Raw genomic sequence first — 17,619 nt, 5'->3', positions numbered from 1 at the left:
GTCTTCTTTGTAGTTTATTTATAGTGTATTACATATTATTAGTACATGTTTTAAAGGATTGCGCTATGGATGTAATTTTTCCAATTCTCTGCACTCAGGGAAATGGCTTTTCTCAATTCATTGATGGAGACAAGTTCTCTCTCCCTTCCTGCGTCCGGTGGTCTTGTCATGCTTCACCTAGGAGACCTCTCTGCATGGTCACTAACCTACTCCAACTTCGGGGACAGGAGTAAAGACAACCACCCCCCAGAGTGTTTCCCCTTCACTCCCACAGGATCAGAAAACAGGGGGGCCTGTCCCATTGCTGTGCTGGGAAAAGAGCACCCACAACATTCCCTCTCCCAACCCTACCATGAGTTAGTGATTGGGCATATTCGGTTATCTTTTGCTTGGTTTCTAAAATAAATCTCCAAAGAAAACTTAATAATGGAACATGTACAATTTTGCTGCTATTCTTCCCTCCTGATCTCTTCAGGTGCCTCTTACTGGAGAATGAGATACAGACAGGGTGTCCTACCTACAATCCCGAAGACAAATGTTGGACCTGTAGCCCTACAAGTGTGATGTTAGTTCCATAGGAGAGGTAGGAACGCAGCGTGCGGCACGAGCAAGGGGACCAGGCAAGGCCTTCTCCAGGAAGTGACTGGTAAGCTGAAATCTACGGGATGAAGAAGACTTACCAGGATGAGGAGCACTTCAAGCAGAGGGAGCAGCTGTGGCAAAAGCCCCTAGTGATAGAGAACAAGGGGTTTTCCAGAAACTAAAAGAGACCACCAGTATGGTCGGACCAGGGAGAGGGTGAGGGAGCTTAGCGCAGAAGCAAACAGGTGCCATAGACATGGAGACTGAATGGAAACAAGCTTCATGAGACAACCTCATGAGCAACGAGTTTCTCTCTCTATGGAAGGCCCTCTTGAACTGCCGACACAGAGGACAGGTGACCTTCTCCTCCTTTCCTGTGACTCTCATTTCCTCTAAAATCCAGAACCCACCTCATCCCCTCCAGACAGTCCTCCCTGATTTCCCTTCACAGCACCTGAGGGTTCTTTTGTCCTAATCAGTGCTAAGAATAAAACGTGGGACAATAGAAAGCAGAAATGGCTCCGACTCCTGGCCCATCCCCTTTTCCAGTAAACTACGGGGAAATGCAAGCCTCACAGGATTTTTTAAAATGTCCCCTTAGTCCCTTAATAGAGGAAAGCATTCCCTGGCTATTAATAAGAAACATATCACCAAATGGAATCTAGACATCCAGGTCCTTCTTCATGCACATCTGCATCCCAAAGCAAAATTTCTCCTTGGTTACAAAAAGAACATTCTTGATAGTCACAAAAAGTATTGAATCTACCCAAAACAAAAACAAGTAAACCAAAACATGAAATAAGGCTTTCACAAAAATGAAATCAACCACATTGTATCCGAAGGTGTCACAGTGGCTTAGGGTCCTCAAATTGCAAAGAAACATACTGACCCATAGATGGCGCAAGTTGACTGCTAAATAAATACCTAGTCCAGATGACATCATAGGTCAGTCTGGTAACCAGGCTGCCTCCAGGCTGGAGAGCCTCCAGTCCATCCCCCATCTTTGCTACAACCACGGACTGGCTGTGTAGCTTCTGTCTCTATTCCATTGGATAACCATGGAGAGAGACTCAGATTTCACCAGTTTCTTCAAGAACGCTTTCTGGTATTTTAATTTCAATGCTGTATAAAACTTAGCTCAAATTCCTCAGACTCTGGTGCAGCTCATCCTACCCACATCCTCAGTGGGCAGATACTAATCTGGTCCAGTGCACTACATAGAAACTCCAACTCTTCCTCATGTCTGTCCTTGGCCTCTGAACCTCCTCCATGTTTTCCATAACCTCCCTTGGTATTATGCCAAGCCTGTTCACAAACCAGATCCATCTGGACGATGACAGTTGTAGCTGAAGGGCTATTTCATGTTGTTAATTTAAGTGTTTATATTTGTTTAGTGATAATAATTTATGAAGTCCTATCTTTGCCTCAGTAAATCCTTAGAATGATGCAATGAAAATAGCAGTTATCTCCAACTTGGAGGTGAGAAACAAATTTAAGAGGCCAAGGGGTACATGGGTGGCTCAGTCAGTTGAGTGTCTGACTCTTGATTTCTGCTCAGGTCATGATCTCAGGGTTGTGAGATCGAGTCCCGCGTTGGGCTCTGCGCTCAGTGGGGAGTCTGCGTGAGATTTTTTTCCCCTCTCTCCTTCTCCCTCTGCCCCTCCCCACGCCCCCTCTCAAATAATTAATTTAAAAAAAATTTTTAAGAGGCCAAGTGGTTAGCATTTTCCAGGCTTGTAACATCAGACCAAAGATAATGAAAAGTGACTTTTTCAACCCATCTGAGTGTGTCTCTCCATGCTTTGTTCATGTGTGTCCTCCTAATTTTGTTTTGTTTTGTTTTGTTTTTTAGTTACCAGCACTATAAATACTGATCCATAGTTCGTTTGCTGTTAACTATTATGGTTTATAGAATTTATACTTCCTGGGTATAATCATAATGTCAATACTGCTAACACTACCCCCACGTAGCCTTTCCAGAGTTCAGGCATCTTTCTAAAGCACTTCTTAACTGTGTTAACTCAGGTAACCCTCACAACAATCATATGAAAATTAAAGCACTATTATGAATGAATCACTGTTATGAATCCTCAGTTTACAGATGAGGAAGCTGAGGCACAGAGAAGTTAAATAATCTCCATGAAGATCACACAACAAACAGACTGTAGAGCTGGGATCCGAACACAAGCCATCCAACTTTGGGGCCATATTGTTACCCAATATACTAGTGCACACTTAGAACTATTACTGGATCATGGAATAACTAAGTTCATCTTCCATTTCCTTAATAAATTTGTGACAGGTTGGCTTGAGGTCGAGCGTAGGGATGGAGATAGCTCCTGCCTAGAACCTCATGGTGTGGTGGTGTTCCTAAGTCCACACTGGTCAAGGGAGTCAAGTATAAACCCAGTAAGGCTCCCCACAAGCTCTTGGTGAGGCTTCCTAGGGACAGAGCTAGGAAAAATTAGTGAAGCTCTCTTTACCAAGAGAAGAGTAACTTAGCCTTCTTTATTTGTTATCCATTTCTAAAATGGAGACAACTCCATCCAGCTCACTTTAGCATACATGACTCAGAAGTCCCCTACTCAGAAGGCAGCAACAATCTGTTGGATCCAGAGTAGGAGGATCCTCTCCATTAGAATTTCATTGTGTGGTCTCAACAATTCCAAGTTTGTAAAAACTAAATAAAATGCAAAATGTAAAGTGCATTTTCTGGCTCCTTAAAAAGCTAAACACGGGATTACCACATGATCCAGCAAATTCTAGGTGCATACCTAGAAGAATTGAAAGCAGGAACTCAAACAGATACCTGTACATCAGTGTTCATAGCAGCATGATTTACAATAACCATAGAAGCAACCTGCAATGGTCTCAATGCTTGTGTCTCCCTAATATGTTGAAATCCTGATGTCCAATGTGACGATATTAAGAGATGAGGAAGAATCATTACTAAAGCAATAAAACATAAACACATACACAAAGACAAGAAATGGGATCTTTGGGAAGTGATTAGGTCATGAGGGTAGAGCCCTCATGAATAGGATTAGTGTCCCTCTAAAAAGAAGCCCCACAGAGATCCCTCACCTTTCCACCATATAAGGAAAAACAAGAAGTTTAAGACTGCAGCCCAGAAGAGGGCTTTTACCAGAGCCAGACCACACTGGCACTTCTAGCCGCCAGAATCAGTATTTTGCTATAGCAGCCCGAACAGACTAAGACAGAACACAAACGTCCATCGACAGACAAACAGATGAACAAAGTGTGGTATATCCACACAATGGAATATTATTCAGCCATAAAAAGGAATGGAGCACTGACACAGGCTACTATATGGATGAACCTTGAAAATATTATGCTAAGTTAAGTGAGCATGTCCCAAAAGGACAGATATTGTACGATCACTTCTATGAATACCTAAAATATGCAAATTCATACAGACAGAAAGTAAATGAGAGGTTAACAGTGGCTGAGAGGAGATGGGGAAGGAGGGGGCATTGTTTAGTGGGTACAGAGTTTCTATTTCAAATGATGACATTCTGGAAATGGATGATGGCGATGGTTACACGACTCTATAGATATACTTAAGTACCACTGACTTGTGATGACCATGATTCAGATAAGGGTGACCACGTGACTTACTACTCTGTAAAATGAGATTTAAGTTCCATTATTGAGTGGGGCTTCTGGGAAAGTTCATTAAAAGGTAGGGGTGGGGAAAGGTGATTCATCTGGCACGCTCCCTTTTATCTTTGACCCTTTCTTCCTTCTTCCAGCATGGAACATGGGCATGAGGGCTAACATTCCAGCAGCCATCCAGAAACTATGAGGTAGAAGTCAGCACTGGGGAAGCAGAGCAGAAAGAAGTCTGAGATACCACTGGCATTGTGGAAATGCTACACCTTTTGTGGAATGCTTATCTCTGGACTCCGTGTTACCCCAGAGGAAAGAGAACTCCTCTCTGGTTTAAACCAGTGTTTAAACTACCTGCTGCTGAACACAAATCCTAACTGATTCAGCACATTACCCTCTATTGTTGCTATTCTTGCTATTGGTTTTATTACCAAGAAAGGGGTGCCCAGGCCAGGGTTGGTTTGACAATGTCAGCAATGCTTGGAAGACTGGAGATGTTGGAAAATGAGTTACCCACAGACCCAAGTGATGTTCCTTCGAAGCTGAAGGATTCAGGAGAACAGCCCTGCCAGTCCCACTGCCACAGATGCCATCATAAAAAAAAAATAGAGACATCATCTCCTGTCCCCTGGGGCAGCCATGTTGATTGATGTACTTCTCCCTCAGCTTAAGTGTGAAGAGTTTTCTGCTCCACAGAGTAGAAAGGACTGGTAGGCATCTGGCATCTTTTCCTTGCTAGATTTAAAGGGAAGCTGAGGGGCACCTGGGTGACTGTCCGTTAAGCCTCTGACTCTTGACTTCAGCTCAGGTCATGATCTCAGGGTCATGAGACGGAGCCCCACGTGGGGCTCCGCACTCAGTAGGGAATCTCTTGAGATTCTCTCCCCCTCCTTCTGCCGCCCCCTCCCCTGTGTTTATGTGCTCTCTCTCTCTCTCTCCAAAATAAATAAATAAATCTTTTAAACATAAATACATAAATAATAAAGCTGAAGTTTTCTCTAAATGCATTTCACAGCTTAATATAATGACAAACCCCAGGATAGACTGGCTGGCTCGTCATCTGGGTGAGTTATTCTGACACCTCATAGTTCTTTGGACTTCTGCGTCATTGACCTTCACCTGCACACCACTCTAGGCCAACAACTTCCTGGTATGGCCACACTCTGGACTTTGGCAGGAATGGAACTACTATACCAGAATCTTGATATCTGACATTTCATTGTCCAACTGCCCCTCCCTCTTCTCCTCCCTATTCCTGTCCTTCTGCTCTTTGGCCTCATTACGATGGTCAATCCCATGGGTGTGTACCTTGGTTCAAGGAAGTTCAGCACTATCTCTCAATATTTTAGATGCACATGCTCTCTGGCCAAGCAATGCTAGTCCTAGGAACTTATCCTATAGATCACTGGAGTGTGCTCAATAGCACACATGTATAAGAATAATTATTTCAGAAAAAAAAGACTTTAAAAAATTTATCAACAAAAGACTCATTAAGTAAATCCATACATAGAATTAAATGCTATGCAGTTATTTAAAAAATTGAGGCAAATCTAAATGCAATAATATGAAAGCTTCTCCCAAGATACCCCTGTAAAAGAGGCAGAGTATATTATATGCTACCACTTATATGGGGTAATTTATGTAAAAATAAATGAGATATATATATATATATATGTATATATATATATATTAACTGTACCTAGTTTGTGTATATAATACCTATACCTGTAATATAAATATGTGTATAAAAAAATTAACTGTACCTAGTTTGTGTATATAATACCTATACCTGTAATATAATTATGTGTATAAAAAAATTAACTGTACCCAGTTTGTGTATATAGTACCTATACCTGTAATATAATTATTGTAATATAAATATCTACACCTATAATACATACCACACTATCTCTAAAAGGATATAGAGGACACTAGCAACAGTAGAAGACAGAGATGGATGGTGAGAAAAGATTTACTTCTCACTGCATATTCTTTCATACTTGGATTTTATTCCCTGTGCCAATATTACCCATTTAAAATAATTTTCAAAAAGATGTTCTTCCATGGGGGCACCTGGGTGGCTCAGTTGGTTAAGCGACTGCCTTCGGCTCAGGTCATGATCCTGGAGTCCTGGGATCGAGTCCCACATCGGGCTTCCTGCTCAGGAGGGAGTCTGCTTCTCCCTCTGACCTTCTTTCCCTCTCGTGCTTTCTATCTCTCATTCTCTCTCTCTCTCAAATAAATAAATAAAATCTTTAAAAAAAAAAAAAAAAAGATGTTCTTCCAACTGTTCCCTTGCTCTCCTAGGCTCCTTACAGGTCTGCTACCTCTCTGACCCAACCACAGATCCATGGTCTGTCTGTAGCAGACACTCCTGATGCCTGGTCTTTATCCCCTCAGGGCTTATTTTCCCATAGACACCAGGAGACCAGACCCCCAACAGCCAACATCTGTTTGCCTGAAGCCTTTTTCTGGCCACCCAAGTTCTCTGTATCTCCAAGTGTGGTGCTCTCAGCTCCTGCATGGTTACCCCTGGAGCAGTCCTAACCATTAGCTAATGGAAATCCCCTCAAGGGAGATAAGTGAGATGTATTTCCACGCTGGCTCCCAGAGTCCCCCATCAGGATGAAGCTCCCACTGTCTACAGTGCACACCTTTATTGGCATCATTCCCTACCCTCCCTTCCCCTACCAGCATTTTACCTACGATCGTCTCCCTGGAAACTGCTTGCTCTCAAATATCTGCCCCAAGGTCTGCCTTCAGGGATCCCAAATGAAGATGCAGTCATTTCACCACACCTTCTTTTTTTATCAGTTTCTCTTGACTTTCCGTGGACCTCCCATGGCAAATTCTACCCCAACCACTAGGTCAGTGCCCCTGAGAAAAATCACGGAATGATGCTGATTGATCTTCCCCCAATTTAGTATTTGCAACCTCAAGCTGACTCTTCAGCACTGTTCAAAATCCCTCATCAGTTCCTTTCTCCTTTCCCAGAAGAAACATCTTCAAACTATTTCTATTAATGAGTTCTACTCACCCCCATTCCCTGCTTCAGGGTCCCCACCTACTTCCAAGAGAAAAGGGAAGAAATGGCAGCAACCTCCTGGTGATTTCTCTATCTGTCTGGGTATTTCATATGTATTTATTTATTCTCTCTGATGGATAAATTTTCCTTTTGGGCTGTCCTTTGCAGTTAGTACAGAATGACTGTGGAAGCAGACAAAGTAGGTTCACATCCTGATCTGCCATTCTGATCAGTCTTGTGACCTTGGGCATATTGACTCAGGCTCTCTCCTTATAATAAAGACAGAGAAACAGTACCTGCTTCATATGGTAGATTGAAGGAGGGAATGAGTTAACACATGTAAAGCACATAGATCAGAGCCTGAAATATTGTAAGTACTTAATAAATTTAGTTATTATTCCAAATGTTCTGCAATGAACCCCTGTCACTTTTGAAATCAGACAAAAAAAAAGAGAGAGTATTACTGTATATTTGTATGTTTGTTCCTATTTCTGTTTATAAGTTCTTACCTCCTGCCTCCTTTCCTGGAAGACCAGAGGCCTCTATTTCCGCATGCTAACTCCCCCACCTGTACTCACTAACCCAGCCTCTAATTTATCATCTAAGACCCTGACCTTTAGTTGTCCCCTCTTCTCACTTGTATCATCTTTCTCTCCTTTTCCATTGAATCAGCCTCAAATAGGCTCAAATTGTTCTCATCCAGAAAAATAAAAAACCCGCTTCCTTCCATCCCGCTGTCATATGAAGTTAATTCTTTCCTGTCCGTGGCTCCTAGCTTTCTCACTTCATCTTGCCCACCAAAATCAGACTTGCCCCCTGCCATTCTAATAAGCTCCTCTAGCAGTGGCCACTGATCTCACAATTACCAAATTGACATTTTTTTTAAAGGTCTCTTCTACTGGACTTCTTTCCACAGTGTTTGGCCATGTCTATTACCACCACCCTCTACTGATTAAATTGTCATGGTTTATTGACCATTAACCATAAATGTTGCATTATATACGGTTTTAGGGGACAGGAATACAGTGATAAAGACTGTCTTAGGTTGTGTTTCTCCAGGAGGCAGACCTAGGGACAAGAGTTCACTATAAGTAGTTTATTTGGTGAGAGACTCTAGAAACACTGGTAGGGGAGTAAGGAAGTAAACAGAGAAGACGGGGAAGCCAATATAGGTATATTCATGAGCAGTAAGGATAATTTGGCTAAGTCCTGCTTTGGACCTCTCAGAAACAGCAGAAAGCAAACTTCAGCACTGTCCCTGACAGGGAGGAGAGGAAACTAGGGTATTCTGTCTCCCCTCATCTGTCAGTAACTTCTGGCATCTCCAGTCTGCCTCACTAAAGGACAAGTATGCTTGAGGAAGCCTCAGACAGAACATTGCCGAGGCTTGCAGTGAGAAGCTGCTGGTATCTATGGTAACAGGGGATATGTCAGGGGCACCAGCAGAGTCTGTTCCAAAGACAGGCAAGGTTCCTGTTCTGTGGAGCTTCCAGGGACAAATAACAAAATGTGAGCAAAAAATGAACAACGTAATTTCAGATAAAGACAAATGCTGTGAAGAAAATGAAACTGCTCAATGTGATGTCCATTGGGTGTGGGCATTGTGGGCTGAACTGCATCCCTTCAGATGTTAGAGTCCTAACCCCCAGTACCTCAGAATGTGACTTCATTTAGAAATAGTCCTTACAGAGGTGGTGAGGTTGAAGATCATTAGGATAGTAATCCAATATGATGGGGTCCTTATTATAAAAAGGGGAAATTTGGACACAGAAATTCACATAGAGGGAGATGATGTGAAGAGACACAGGAAAAAGACAGCCATGTACAAGCCAAGAAGAGAAGGCTGGCTCAGATTCTCCTCCACAGCCCTCAGAAGGAACCCAACCATGACAGTACCTTCATTTTAGACTTCTAACCTCCAGCAGGTGAGACAATAAATTTCTGTCGTGTAAGCCACCTGGTCTGTGATACTTTGTTATGGCGGCCCTAGCAAACTAATACAGTATGTGTCTACTAATTAGATGGGGTGGTCAGGGAAGACCTCTCTTTGGAAGTACTATTTAAGCTGAGGCCTAACTAAGGGTAAGAGCCAGCCTTGCATAGGTTTGGGGCAGAGCACTTTAGACAAAGGGATAAGCAAAGGCAAGGGCCCAGAGGGAACATGGACTTGGTATGTTCAAAGAACAGACAAAAGGCTGTTGGCTGGATTTAGTAAGCAGTAGTGGGAGAATGTGCAGGATGGGGTTGAAGAGTTGGACAGGGGCCAAATGTGGGTCCACTTAGGTCATGAAAAGTTTGGATTTTAGTCAAAGTGCAATGAGAACCCACTGGAGGATTTTAATCAGGAGAAGGACATGATCTTATTTGTGCTTTTGTAAAAAGTGTTCTTCTGTCTGCTAGGTGGAAAATGGTCTAGGTAGAGGGAGAACAAGGTCAGAAGCAGGGAGGCCACTCAGAAGACTGTTACAGTTGTCCAGGGGAGAGGTGTTAGTGTCTTGGAGCCATGGGGTGCCCATGGAAGGAAAAGTGCCGAAATTCATAAATATTAGGAGCTGAATTGATATGACTTGCTGATGGGAGGAGGTTGGGAGTGGGAGGTAATCAGAAAGGTACCTGTTTGTTTACCTGAGCAGCTGAGTGGATGATGAGCCATTTGCTGAGATGGGAAAGCCTGGGAGAAGACAAGGTTGGGGTGAGAAGAGAGGAGAATCTCTCTTCCCTTAGCTTTCAGGATATTGCCCTCTCCTGCTTTTCTCCAACTCTCTGACTCTTCTTTCTGTTTCTTCTTGGCTCCTCTTTCTGGATCCACAGAAATGTTGGCCTTTCACATTCCTTTCTCTTTGTTCCCCATACCCTTCTTGGTGGCTTTCATCCATTCCCAAGACTCTGGTACCACCTCTATGCCAATCACATTCAATTGTTTATGTCCAGCCCAACCTCTCTCCAGAGTTTTCAGAACTGCACCCTCTACTGCCTTGTAGATTTCACACATGGGAATTCAAACAAATGTGTCCGAGCCTCTCTAAGCCCATCCATGCAGCCTCATCCTCAAATCTACTCATCCAGGTGGATTCTCTAGCTCAGCCCATGGCTCACCCATCCACCTGAACTCTCTTGTTCTCATCTTCTCCCACTTCCACATGATATTCTTCCCCAAAACCCATGATTACTAAATGTGGTTATGAGAACTGTTACTGTAGAGAAGAAGGAAAGGAAAGAATTAAGAACTAGGATATTAAACAGTGTTCATTGTTTATCTAGAATTGAAAATTCTGTTTTCAAGTCAGTATTCTAAGGTTATGTGAAATATTATAAGGTTATCTGAAATATTTCATGGTTGAGATATTTGCTTGATGAAAACACAAATTTACTAGAGGAGAGTAGTGGGGAAAAAATTCCTAGGCCAGAAATTAGGCACTAAACATTTAAGTATAGATTTTGTCACTAATTTACTTGTTCTTGGCTAATAAGTCACTTACCACAGTTGTATCTGAGTTTTCTAATCTGTCAAATGGCTATGAAAATTAATACCATCCCAATGCAACACACAGGGATGTTTCACTGTAAAAGAAAGAAGATTATTATCATTAAAAGTGTCAGGGAGGAAACATAATCAAATAGAACATTAAGAGAATAATCCATCATGACCAAGTAGGGTTCAATCTCAGAAGTAAAACAGTTTAATATTTGGATATCTATTAATACTACTCACTGCGTTAACAGATGGAAGAAAAGAAGTCATACAATTGGAAAAAAATCCACATTAATTTACCATTTAAAAAAACTTATCAAGTTAAGCGACTTTTCTTTTAATTTTTGGCTGGCGAGTTACATTTACTATGTGTTTCTCCTAAGTGTAGTTTTAGAGTAGAGTTTCAAAAGCCCTTGCTTTAAAAAAAAAATGCCCTTCTCTCTTCCCTCTTGCAGACATTGCTAAAGCACCAATGGCCAAAATGAAGTTCAATCCCTTTATGACTTCTGACCAGAGCAAGAACCATAAAAGACATCTCAATGTACCTTCCCATGTTTGCAGGAAGATGATGCCTTCCCCTCTTTTCAAAGAACTGAGACAGAAGTACAACTTTTGATCTATACCCATCCGAAAGGATGAAGTACAGACTGTGTGAGGAAACTACAAAGGTCAGCAAATGGGCAAAGTTGCCCAGGTTTACAGGAAGAAATATGTCATCTACATTGAACGAGTATAGCGAGAGAAGACAGATGCCACAACTGTCCATGTGGGCACTCACCCTAGCAAGGTGGTTATCACTAGACTAAAACTGGACAAAGACCACAAAAAAGATCCTTAAATGTAAAGGCAAATCTCACCAAGTGGGAAAGGGAAAGGGCAAATATAAGGAAGAAACAATTGAGTACATGCAGGAATAAAGTAATTTTATATACAACTTTAAATAAACTGTTAAAATGAAAAAAAAAGGTTTTCAATTAAAAAAAACTACCCAACAAGCATGAAAGAATAGAATTTGAAGAATTTCATTATTTGAAATCATCTTAAAGGCTTATACTTGTTGCATTATTTTTTTTTTACAGATATTATGGGTCATAGTCTTGATTTATTCATACATAGTCTTAAATCAGAAATGCAGTCTCCAGTAATAACTGTGAAAGAACACCTGTTCTGGCTGCTCTGGGAGTATGGATGAGCTCAACAGTATAGAAGCAGGGGCACAAAATGAATTTTGATTTTTCTTTTCTTTTTTTTTTTTAAAGACATTATCAACAGACATTCCTATCTCTTTCCAGCAACTCGAGCTGACTATTTCTAATTGGAACACAAAGACCAGTCATTCAGCTATCCCACCCCTGGCCTTTCCCACTGCTTCCACACCATAGAATGAATGCTGGCAGCCTTTAATCATTTCCAAGTCACTGGTAGTACAAGAAAGCTAGCAGAGTTAGTATTTATGTCTACTTTCTTCAGTGGAAAAGTGAGTTCCCTGTATTTCAAGCCATAGAATCACAGAGCATTATTATTGAAAGAAGTCTGAGAAACCCAGGCTAAACCAGTAGTTTTCAACCCTGGCTGCACACTAGAATAAATAGAGGACTTTTAAACAATTAATGATGCCCTGACTTCACCCTCAGAGTCTAATGTAATTAGTCTAGGAGGAGACCCTGGCTTTGGTGGTGTTTTGTTTTATATTGAAGTATAATTAACATACAGCGTTCTATTAGTTTAAGGTGTAAAATATGATTCAAAATTTCTATACATTATTCAATGCTCATCAAGATAAGTGTATTCTTTTTTTTAAGATTTTATTTATTTATTTGACAGAGAGAGACACAGTGAGGGAGGGAACACAAGCAGGGGGAGTGGGGGAGGGAAAAGCTGGCTTCCCACCGAGCAGGGAGCCCGATGTGGGGCTTGATCCCGGGACCCCGGGATCATGACCTGAGCCAAAGGCAGACGCTTAATGACCGAGCCACCCAGGTTCCCCAAGATAAGTGTACTCTTAATCCCCTTTATCTATCACCTCCCCTCTGGAGACCACCAGTTCATGAAAGATAGAAGATAGATAGATAGATGATAGATAGATAGAAAGATAGATGATAGATGATGATAGATAGATAGATAGATAGATAGATAGATAGATAGATAGATGATTGATAGATAGACTTTTTTAAGAGAGAGAGAGAGAGAACAAGCAGGGGGAGGGGCAGAGGGAGAGGGAGAGAGAATCCCAAGCAGGCTCCACGCTCAGCACAGAGCCCAATGCAGGGCCTGATCCCATGACCTTGAGATCATGACCTGAGCCAAAATCAAAAATCCAATGCTCAAATGACTGAGCCCCCCAGGTGCCCCGTAATCTATATTTAAGAGCCTCTTTTTTTTCTTTGTTCGTTTGTTTTGTTTCTTAAATTCTACATATGAGTGAAATCACATAATATCTGTCTTTATCTGACTGACTTATTTCCCTTAGTGTTCATTATGCTCTCTAGGTGCATCCATAGATGAAAGAATAAAGAAGATGTGGTACACATATTTATAGTCGAATATTACTGGCTTTGGTAATTTTTTGAAGCTCCCCCAAGTGATTCTAACATGTAACTGCAGTTATAAAATGCTAATTTTTTCATTACCTGAGCAAACATAGACCCAGAGTGACCATCTAGGTAATGGCAAATCTCATTGACTTATAGGTAATACTTATGTTAAGAAGGTTTCCAAAACTTGGAGAGTCAAAAAAAATGACTATGTCCATTCAATGCCTTCCTAAAACTGGTCTTAAGCCCACCCAAGGTCATTTTTTAAGACATAAGACATTTGTAAGATATGTTTAAGTCTGTAAAGATTATATGTTAATTTGTGGAAATGAATACTATAAAAATGAGTTTTTGTATAATAGAATTAAAATTATTTCTATTCAACTGAGAAGATAACCCCAAATGTTACGATTTTATTGGCCTATGGGACACGAATGAGTTTTGTATCTAATTTAACAATTGTATTCCAGCATATTTTTCCATTTATATTCTCACTCACTCTTGCTCTCTCTCTCTTTCTCCCTCCCTCCCTCCTAATACATCATTTGCCTTCTCAGTGTCTTAGTTTTCTAACAGGATTTATCATCTTTCTGGTTACCTCATTAATGAGAAATAAAACTGATACTTGCTATATATTTATATGAAAATTATGAGTACAAAATTATGAGAATTATGTTTTGACACTTGAAAATGACATAAATTTTGCTAAGGTATCCTAAACCGTTAAGAAGCTTTAACTGATCATTCAAGATGTAATTTATTCTGTTCTCCAAATATATTATTCATCAACCACATTCAGAAGTCATAAAGTTGGGGACTTTTACTTCTGGCAAAGTGGAGTAACGAGGACACTCCTTTTGAAAAAAACTAAAAAATAAATAGACAAAATATATAAGCCTACAGTTTTTAGATGCTGGACACCAGGCAGCACAGGACAGTGATTACTGAGAGTGGGGTGAAATCAAGGAGAGCTCTATGATCGTCTCAGCTTACTGCCTGGAAAGAGTTTCCAAGCCACAGTGCAGGGAGGCAGGCTCCCTAAATTGAGGAGATGGAACTGGAACATAGGGATGCCAAGGCAGCTAGAGTTTCACAGGTGAGAGCTTCATAGAGAGAGCTTTAGAGATCTGAGAAGGTCCCCCTGGAATATTCAGGTAGAAAGTGATCAGTGTATATATGTAAGGAACTACCTGAGGCCAGGGAAAGAATTAGAGGAAAAAATACTTGTTGCTCACTTAAGACTGGAAATAGCTGCTGTTCCCACCAACCAGTAGGAAGTCTCATATTTCATGGCTCATTGGATAGAAGAATTAGTAGTGAGGAAAAATCAGCCCTAGACTAGAAGCAGCTCTGGTCCCATCTAATAAGGTTTAAAAGCAAACCTCAAAAGAATGCAAGTAATTTAGCCCAGAGCAAGCATCAAGAATATTTATAGGAATATAAAAATAACCAGCACCCTACAAGGGAATATTCACAATGTCTGACATTCAAACCAAAATTACCAGGCAGATTATATTTCTAAAAATTTGCCCTGTGTGAGAAAGGATTATCAAGAAATTGAAATCTTCTAACAAAGCATATTAATCCAATGGATAAAAAGGAAACAAAACTGAATACAAAATTTTACTTATTAGTAAAAAGTAAAAAGTGGAGGATTGTTTTTTGTGTGTCCATTAAGTGCAATTGACATCGAGATTCTTTTGTTGTTTTAATAGGGCTATTGTGTTGCTATGGTTACAAGTTGCATTGGCATTTTCACTAGGAAACGATGTAGTCTGAACATTCCTCCCACTTTTTACATCTGCCCACATGCTCCAGACAGCGAGTTGGTAACCTGGCTTCCAGCCCTAACCTCCTCCGCCACCCCAGTAAGTGCACATTCTTCATCCCCTTCTCAGAAAACTTTTGCTCCTCTGAGATGTGAAGTTAAGCTCTGGCTCCTACTCAGAATGCATATCCTCAAACCACAAGACCCTGATCAGCTTCCTCTGTGCAGCTCAGTAACCTTTTACCTCTTTGGCATGATATATATGCATGAGATCACCATGAGATAATTCATTAATTTTAAAAATAAGCTCTTTAAAAACACATTTAGCAATAAATTTAATCACATACAGAAGATATCCATCTTGAAATTCTGGATGTTTTTCTTAAAGCAATCCTTGTAAGATATTTTTGCAGCCTCTTGATGATTCTTCTAAGTTTCACATGTTCATATATCTTTCCATTCTTCCTTTTCTGATCAGGGTATATATGTAAGGAACTACCTGAGTAGTTTTTTTTCCCTTTTCTGATCTCCTCCTTTCCCCTTTTCTGATCTCCTCCTCCCCTCTCCTTACAAATTTTTCTTATAACAGTTATTCCCATCATTCAAGCTTGTATCTCTGAAATTTGATCCTGGAATCAGATCATTGGAATGTCTCCCAAGAAATAAAGAGGCAGGAGGCAAAAACATTCCCAGGATTGGGCCTCCTGAGGACTGGCCCAGTAGCAGCAACTGCACCTGGTCATCCTCAGGCATGGGAAGAACTGCTAACCATACCCTAGCTCAGGTTCTTCTCATTTCTAATTGGTCTTTATTCCTGAACCCCCTTTCCAACTTCTCTCCATATTCCAACCTGAGTGACCTTTCTAAACCGCAGTCTGTCCCTTGAAATCCTCCTAACGGAGGATTTCTCACTGTTAATAAGATGATGTCCAAGCTCCTGAAAATAGCATTTGAGGTCCTTAGTGATCTGGATCCTGCCTCCTACTACTCTGAACTCAACTCTCAGTGTTCATGCCGCTCCCTGTCCCCCTACCAGTCCTCTCTCTCTCCCCCCTTCACCCAGCCACAGCAAACTCCTTATCATTCCCAGCTTCCTGTATTTTCCTGTGCCACCGTGTCTTTGCATGTGAGGCTTTCTCAGCCTAGAACCCCCTCTGTTCCTCATCCTTCCCCCTTACCAGCTCAGTGATATCAAATTATAGTAATATAGTTTCCAGGCTCATCTTTTATCCTGGAAAAGGGCACATAGCACTTTGTCTCATAGCTCCTGTTGTCTCTGATCTTTGCAGCCAGGTTTATTTATAACTGTGAATTGGAATTCGCTACAGTTGTGGTTTCATGATGTCAGATGTCAGCAGGAAACTGAACACTTAAATCAGTGATCCACATGTCTGAAAATATGTGAATGCTTAATACTGTGTAGCTCTGGTCTAAGAAGAAATTAGTAATTAGTGGGTCTTGGGGTTACCACACTCTGAAATCTCCAAGTACTTTCAAATACATCATTGCATTCACTGGCCCTCTCGTGGTGACTACAGTGGCATTACTCATATTCTGATGCTCCGCACCAGATGCTTTTTATGAGCAACAGAAGCACAATTTCTGATTGCCCAAGCCATGCTGAGGTATGTGGCAGCTTCAGTACTCCCTGATATGTGATCCTCTGCCTCCCTGGGCACACCTGACCAGTGACTGCAGGGCTATTCTAACCCAAATATATGAGAAGAACTGTGATACCTTGGAAAACACACAAGACTACAGGTGACAAGACTTGAAATTAGACTCTCACGCTATACCTCTACCTCTCTCATGTAACCTTAAAGAAGTCATTTCCCCTTTCTGTGTCTCACTTATCTCCTCTCTAAAACTAGTGAGTTGGACGAGATCACTATTTCTTCAACTGGGATCCACAGACTTATATCAGAATCACCAGGGATGCTTTTTGGCAATACAGACAATGGGGACCCTCCCAATCCTACTGAGTCTCCCTTGTTAGTAGGGGTGAAGAGGGCGGAGGGAGGTTAGAGAATAGGAGAAATCTAAAATCAACCTTTTAAATAGCTTCTTAAGTAATTCTTGTGCTTCTTAAAACTTGGGATCCACTGCAGTAGATCATCCGGTGATCAGTGGCTCTCCACCATGCTTTAAATTGTGTTTAAAAATTAACTGTAAGGGACTCAAGGTGATCTTTATAAATTGCACCACTTCCATTCATTCATTTTCCCTTTTATTTGCTTGTGTGGGAGAGCAAAGCCTTTCAGGCCTTTCTTGAGTATGTGCATAGTCCTGTACATGCATGTGGCCTTCCAGATTTGTAGGAATACACCAAAGCTTTTCAAAATCAAAACCTCCTAATTCACCAGTTTTTCCTCTTAAGCTTTGTGGTCAGCCTTGAAATGCCACAAGTCCTACTGTTCTTATTGAGATTTAGCTATTTTCCTTGAGTAAATACTCCCTGGATTATTGCACACTTTAATTAATTTCCAGAGTTCTAAAAAAGTTGATTTTGATTGTTGTTGTCACTCATATGGAAGAGCAGATTTTTGGAGGTCTTTATTCCCCTGGTTTGTGTTTTTGTTTTACCTCATGGCCTTCTCTGAATCCCACC

General features: G+C 41.1%; 1 pseudogene; it reads left to right on the top strand.

The window, feature by feature from the left end:
* Nucleotides 1–539: 539 nt before the first annotated feature.
* Nucleotides 540–11,626, top strand: LOC113920253 (annotated as a pseudogene).
* Nucleotides 11,627–17,619: the final 5,993 nt, after the last annotated feature.

This window comes from Zalophus californianus, chromosome 3 (assembly GCF_009762305.2).
Source record: "Zalophus californianus isolate mZalCal1 chromosome 3, mZalCal1.pri.v2, whole genome shotgun sequence".
Classification (NCBI taxonomy): domain Eukaryota; kingdom Metazoa; phylum Chordata; class Mammalia; order Carnivora; family Otariidae; genus Zalophus; species Zalophus californianus.
This window is presented reverse-complemented; position numbering and strand designations above follow the sequence as displayed.